The sequence below is a fragment of the Charadrius vociferus genome, unplaced genomic scaffold, assembly GCF_000708025.1.
Source record: "Charadrius vociferus isolate BGI_N301 unplaced genomic scaffold, ASM70802v2 scaffold257, whole genome shotgun sequence".
NCBI lineage: Eukaryota > Metazoa > Chordata > Aves > Charadriiformes > Charadriidae > Charadrius > Charadrius vociferus.
The window spans coordinates 2,379,568-2,385,719 of record NW_009649473.1 but is presented as its reverse complement, the minus strand read 5'-3'; positions in this window follow the sequence as shown (position 1 = coordinate 2,385,719).

Below are 6,152 nucleotides of genomic sequence, written 5' to 3'. Positions count from 1 at the left end.
TCTCAGTCTTAGAGAGCCATGTGTACGTGTACACTCTTAAAGTCTCTTTGAATCATGTTATTTACTTCTTCCTAACGTACAAAGATCCCTGTGTCTGATCATTGCTGACAAATTGTGAAGTTAGCAAAGTTGACATTATGGCTAAATACCAGCATCAAATGTCAACGTTATGCTATCTGTTTTTTCATTTTTTCCTTTTGGATTTTTTGTTGTTCTTGATGTAAGCATGTGAAATAAATCAGCTTCCTGAAAGTGATGATATTAAAAATAGGAGAGGTGTGTATGAAGTACTTTTTATGCTAAAGGTCATGCATCAGAAGCGAATTTCAAAGAATATATTCAGATGAGAGGCTGTGATGAGACTCTCTGCTTTTCCTTTCTAATGTGTGTGGGGGTGAAGTCTCAAGCTCTCATTTCGTAAGTACACATACAGGTTTTACTCTGCGTGAAGTTTTCTGCCATTCTCATGGTGCTGCTGTTGGTGGTTGCGAAGCATCTAGCACAGAAGACCGAATGTTTGGAATTGCAGGGCTGCAGACGTGCTGTCATGTACTGAATGTGAACATGCACTTTATGATAAAGCTTCAGCGAGAGCAAAGTCCAAAGAGCACATTTAGGACAACTTTGCTAAAATGCAGATTTTATGTTTGCTTTTGGAGTTCATGCGATTAGCTGAACAGGGGAGGAGAGAAGCAGGGGGGACACGGTAATTGTTCAATACTGCGTTTGTGGCAGCGTACAAAGTGGGAAATTATCAAAGACAGAAATTTGGTAAAGAAATCTGTCAATACTGGAAGCCTCATTTCCTCCTCTCTGTTATCTTCCCCGAGAGAGGCAATAAAGGGTGATACTACATAACCCTCATGTTTATTTGTTGTAACAACTTCCCACAGATCAGTGATTACCAAATTACAATCTACAGGCCATTGGTGGTCCAGAAGGTCATGGAAAACAATCCATATTGATAATACCGCGGTTATTAAATTTCCATTTATGAGATGGATGTTGAGATGCCTGCTCCTTGAGAAATGTGTGGTTGGACATCAGAGGTGTTGAGTTACCAGTTGTTTGATGGTGCAGAAATTTTGGAAGCACCCCATTCCTCTAGAGGGGAGATATCTGCTGAGGTCTCCTGTAGCACTTTGGCAACAGCACAGCCTACCTTTAGAGCCCTTTCTTAAGTCCTTGGTTTTGGGTTCTTTTTTGAGAGCAGCAAAAATGACATAGCTCATAAGGTCCAACTGTGTGTACTCTGGAAGCATGTTGGAGAATGTGTGTGATAAGCCTTTGACATACAGATTTATCTAAGGACTGCTGCCCTGTTCTCAGATCTAAGCCACCAAACTACATGTTTCTGTTCTGTGTTTACACTACAGAAGTGTGTTTCTGCTTTGTCAGCTTTATGTGTTTTTAACACAAAAGTGCCTGCCCTGCATTGTAAACATTTCTGAAAAGATTTTGGCCCTACTGCGTATTGCATAGTTTAGTGTTTTCTTGCAAATTTTTCTGGAATAGAGCTTAGGTTCATGCTTTTACGTGACTCTGGGGAAAGGTGGTAATTTCTACACAAGGGTCTGACTATACAATAATTGTAAGGGATACATGGGCAAGAAGGAAAACAAACAGAAGCTAAGTGGCCAGCATTTTGTATCAGTGGAAGTTTTCTCATGTTAAAAACCTGTTCAAATATCATTTGCATTTAAGTAAGGTGGGATTCAGGGCATGCACAGAGCTCGGAGTGCCTTTCCCCATCCCTCTGCCACTCCTGTGGTGTGTGGCACAAGTGAGCCTTTCCACAGGCACAGCAAAAACATCAGCTCACTGTATGTGGCCACCCCAGTGAGCTAGCACAGCTCCATTAGGTGTGGGAAAGCTCTGGTGATTTTTTCCCCTCTCTCTGCTGGACTCTGTCCTCAGGCTCTGCTGTCAGCAATGGGCTCTGTCTGTGGTTTTTTTTGCTCCTCTCCTACAGCTCCTTCTCTATCCAGCCCTACTGCTGTGCTCCTTTTTAATAGCTTGCTGTGGTGCATGTTCTCTGATGGTCGATGGCATGGGAATAATCCTTTGTCCTACCAAGTGTTGGAGGACACACCTCATCAGCCTGGGACATTTGCAGAACTGGCAGTGCATCTCCAAGTGCTGAGCTTGAAAGGGGTTTCAGGGGTGTACTGACCTGAATGTGGTCTTGGATTGGGGTGAAACAAGCAAAATCACTGGGAAATACAGAATGTTGTGGAGTCAAATGTAGCTGATGTTGCCTCGCCACTCTGTGATATTTGAAAAGTCACGGCAGTCAGGTAGAGTCCCTGGTGACTGGAAAAAGGGAAACATTGCACCTGTTTTTAAAAAGAGTAGAAATGAGGACCCTGGGAACTACTGACCTGTCAGCCTTACCTCTCTGCCTGGGAAGATCATGGAACAGATCCTCCTAGAAGCTATGCTAAGCTACATGAAGGAGAGGGAGGTGATTTGAGACGCCCAGAATGGCTTCACCATGGGCAAGTCCTGCCTAACCAACCTTGTGGTCTTCTATGGTGGAGTGACTACATCAACGGACAAGGGAAGAGCTATGGATGTTGTCTATCTGGACTTCTGTAAGGCCTTTGACACAGTCCCCCACAATATCCTTCTTTCTATATTGGAGAGAGATGGATTTCATGGGTGGACTGTTTGGTGGATGAGGAATTGGTTGGATGGTCACATCCAGAGGGTAATGGTCAAGGCTCAATGTTCAGATGGAGATTGGTGACAAGTAGTGTCCCTCAGGGGTCTGTATTGGGACCAGTACTGTTTAATATCTTCATCAATGACAGACAGTGGGATTGGGTGCACCCTCAGCAAGTCTGCAGATGACATCAAGCTGAGTGGTGTGGTTGACATGCCTGAGGGACAGGATGTCATCCAGAGGGACCTGGACAAGCTCAAGAAGTCAGCCCACGTGAACCTTATGAGGTTCAACAAGGCCAAGTGCAGAGTCCTGCACCTGGATCGGGGCAACCCTTGGTGTTAATGCAGGCTGGGGAATGAAGGGATTGAGAGTAGCCCTGCTGAGAAGGACTTTGGGGTACTGGTGGATGAAAAGCTGGACGTGAGCTGACAGTGTGCACTCACAGCCCAGAAGGACAACTACTTCAAAACAAAAAACGTGTGGCCAGCAGGTCGAGGGAGGTGATTCTGCCCCTCTACTCCGCTCTGGTGAAGACCCTACCTGGAGTATTGCATCCAGTTCTGGGGCTCTCAGTGCAGAAAGACAAGGACTTGTTAGAGTGGGTCCAGAGGAGAGCCACAAAAAATGATCAGAGGGGATGGAACACCTCTCCTGTGAGGACAAGCTGAGAGAGCTGGGGTTGTTCAGCCTGGAGAAGACAAGGCTCTGGGGAGACCTTATTGTGGCCTTTCAGTACTTAAAGGGGGCTTGTAAGAAAGATGGGGACAAACTTTTTAGCAGTCCCTATTGCGATAGGATAAGGGGTAATGGTTTTAAAATTAAAGAGGGTAGATTTAGACTAGATAAAAGGAAGAAAATTTTTACGATGAGGGTGGTGAAACGCTGGCACAGGTTGCCTGAAGAGGTGGTAGATGCCCCATCTCTGGAAACATTCAAGGTCAGGTTGGATGGGACTCTGAGCAGCCTGGTCTAGTTGAAGGTGTCCTTGCTCATTGCAGGGTGGTTGGACTAGATGACCTTTAAAGGTCCCTTCCAACCCAATGTATGCTATGATTCAAAAGGCGCAGGTACTCTTTGGTACCCAAACTGGAAGGCATTGAGTCTGTAATACCGAATACCGTGAGTGGTTTCATCTGCTTGATGCATTTATTTTGCCCATCAAGATCAGCTCGCTAGTGGTGCCTGAAATCAGGACCTCTATTGGCTGTGCTGAAGAAGAGAATGTTAACACAAAGTTGGGGATTTCCAGTGGGCTCCATGGAAATTACATTCCTAAATCAGTAGTAAATGGTGGCATTTAGCTCCCTTGGGCTACTTGGAAAACCCTAGCCCACAAATGCGAATTGATTACAGCTTTGTGAAGGGAAGTGTGGTAAAGGGGTTAGAAAAGCTCAGCGAGAGACGGACAGTAGTGTGAGGCCTCTGCAGAAAGGGATCTGTGTATTTAGGAGCTGAAATGCTGTCTGAATCAGCAACCGGATGAATTGGATTTGTTTCAGGGTCAGTGCCCGAATAAATATTTGCAATAAGACATTCACCAGCCTTTATTAAACCTAGACTGATGCTAGCCTGTACCCTCTGAGGCGGTGAAGGAAAGAGACGTGAGATAAAAGGTTTGTGTTAGTATTGATAGTTGTTTGGGCAAGGATTTTTTTGGTCTTACTTAAAGGGAATGTGGGTCCAGGAGGTGTTTGTGAGATGACAAAAGAGGTACTTTGGGACGTAATTTTTCCTTTTGGGTGAATTTTTAGAACACCTGAAGCTAGAAAAGCTTTGCCCTCAATAGTGTCCCATGAAATTCAGAATTTGCTTTCAAGTGAAAAGACAGCTGCAAACACGCATGGGAAGGCATAGGGCAAAGCACTGCTTTGAAGGAGTTAACAAGCGTGTGGAGCAGAGCGCTCTGTTGATAAAGCCTGCTTGGATTTTTCAAAGACGTTTATCAAGGTTCCTTACAGAAGATGTTTAAGGAAATGAAGCGGCTGTGGAAAAAAGAGAGAGAGTGTCTTTACTTAAAAAAAAAATAGTTGGTTAAAAGATGAGGGATGACAGCGAGTGGAAGTAAATAATGAGTTTTCCTGGTGGAGGGAAGTCACCAGCAGAATACTGCAAGGTCTCATGCTGAGAAGTTGGATCCTTCAAATATGTGTCAGGGACTTGAAAAAGGAACAAGAAAGAAAATAAATGAGTTTTGCAGCACAGCAAACTATTTGGAGTAGTAAAGATGGAGCCAACATGCAAAGACATGTAGAAGGATGTTCTGAAACAGAGTGGTGGAATGCTGAAATGACAGGTGAATTTCAGGGTAGGACAATGTGAAGTGATGCACATAAAAATAATTCTGTGTGTACACAAGATGATGAGCTGTGAGATACTGAGAGGCTCTGGTGGCTTGAGGTCCTGCGTTACAATGTAGAGCTCTGTGGTAGTATTGGCTCAGTGCTCAGCAGTGATCAAAAGCAAGTTGAACATTAGGAGTTATTAGCAAAGGCAGTGGGAAGAAAACACGATCCAGCTGTGTAAGCCTGTGGTTGCACTGCCTGCTGCTCTCTTTATCTCCTGGCTCTGGAACAAACTAGGAGAACTGGAAGGAGGCTCAGAGCAGGGTTAAAATCGGAGAGAAGGGGTGGGTTTTGTACCAGGAGTTTTCAAGAAGACCGGGATTCCTTATACTGAGAAAGAGATGACTAAGAGGAAATATTGCAAATCTCTGTAAAAACAATGAGAGACGATGAAAGTAAATAAGGAGTGATTTCTGGTGGTCCACCTCCATCCTAGTACTGAGGGGCACCGGATGAAGGGTGAGACTGCAAGTTTTGCTTCCAAAGGGGAGCATAGACGAGGATGTGTAGCTGTAGCAATGCATGTGAAATAAAGTGCTAATCATGGGTGCTGTGGCCTTCTTGTAAATGTCTAGGAAGCCTTTTAATGAAAGGTTAATTGGGCAGTGGATCGGCAGAGAGGTGCCCGGGGAGAACGGGGAGTGTTGCTGAGAGAAAAGGGCGAGTGCACAAGTAGAGACAAATTGATTTTGTTTCTGTGTAACGCAGTAGGATGGTAATTCGTGCTGTTCCCTAGTTGATGTTTACTGAAATTGCAAGGCCACCGTTCAGCCTGTGGCTGTCCTGCCATTGTGGTATAGGTGCAAATTGGTCCTTTGCCAACATCTGCCATTCCTTTGGCTTGGTTTGAGGCTGACAGGACTTCAGCCCACCTAGGGCTTCAGAGCACCTAGGTCTTGGGAGGAGAGTGCCCTGGGAGACCTGGGTGTCTCGGAGACCCACCTTATTGTGGGAGTATGTGAGATGCTGAGTTCTGTCGCTTTGCTGAGACCTGTTTAGAGCAGGGCTGGGAAGTGGTGGACTCCACTGGCTTTGCTTCTCATGGTGAGAGGACTTGAATGGTTCTTTTGTGACACTTTTTTCAGAACATCAGCCCTTCGTTTACATCCTAAATCGCTTTTAAATGTGTGACCCTTATTCAG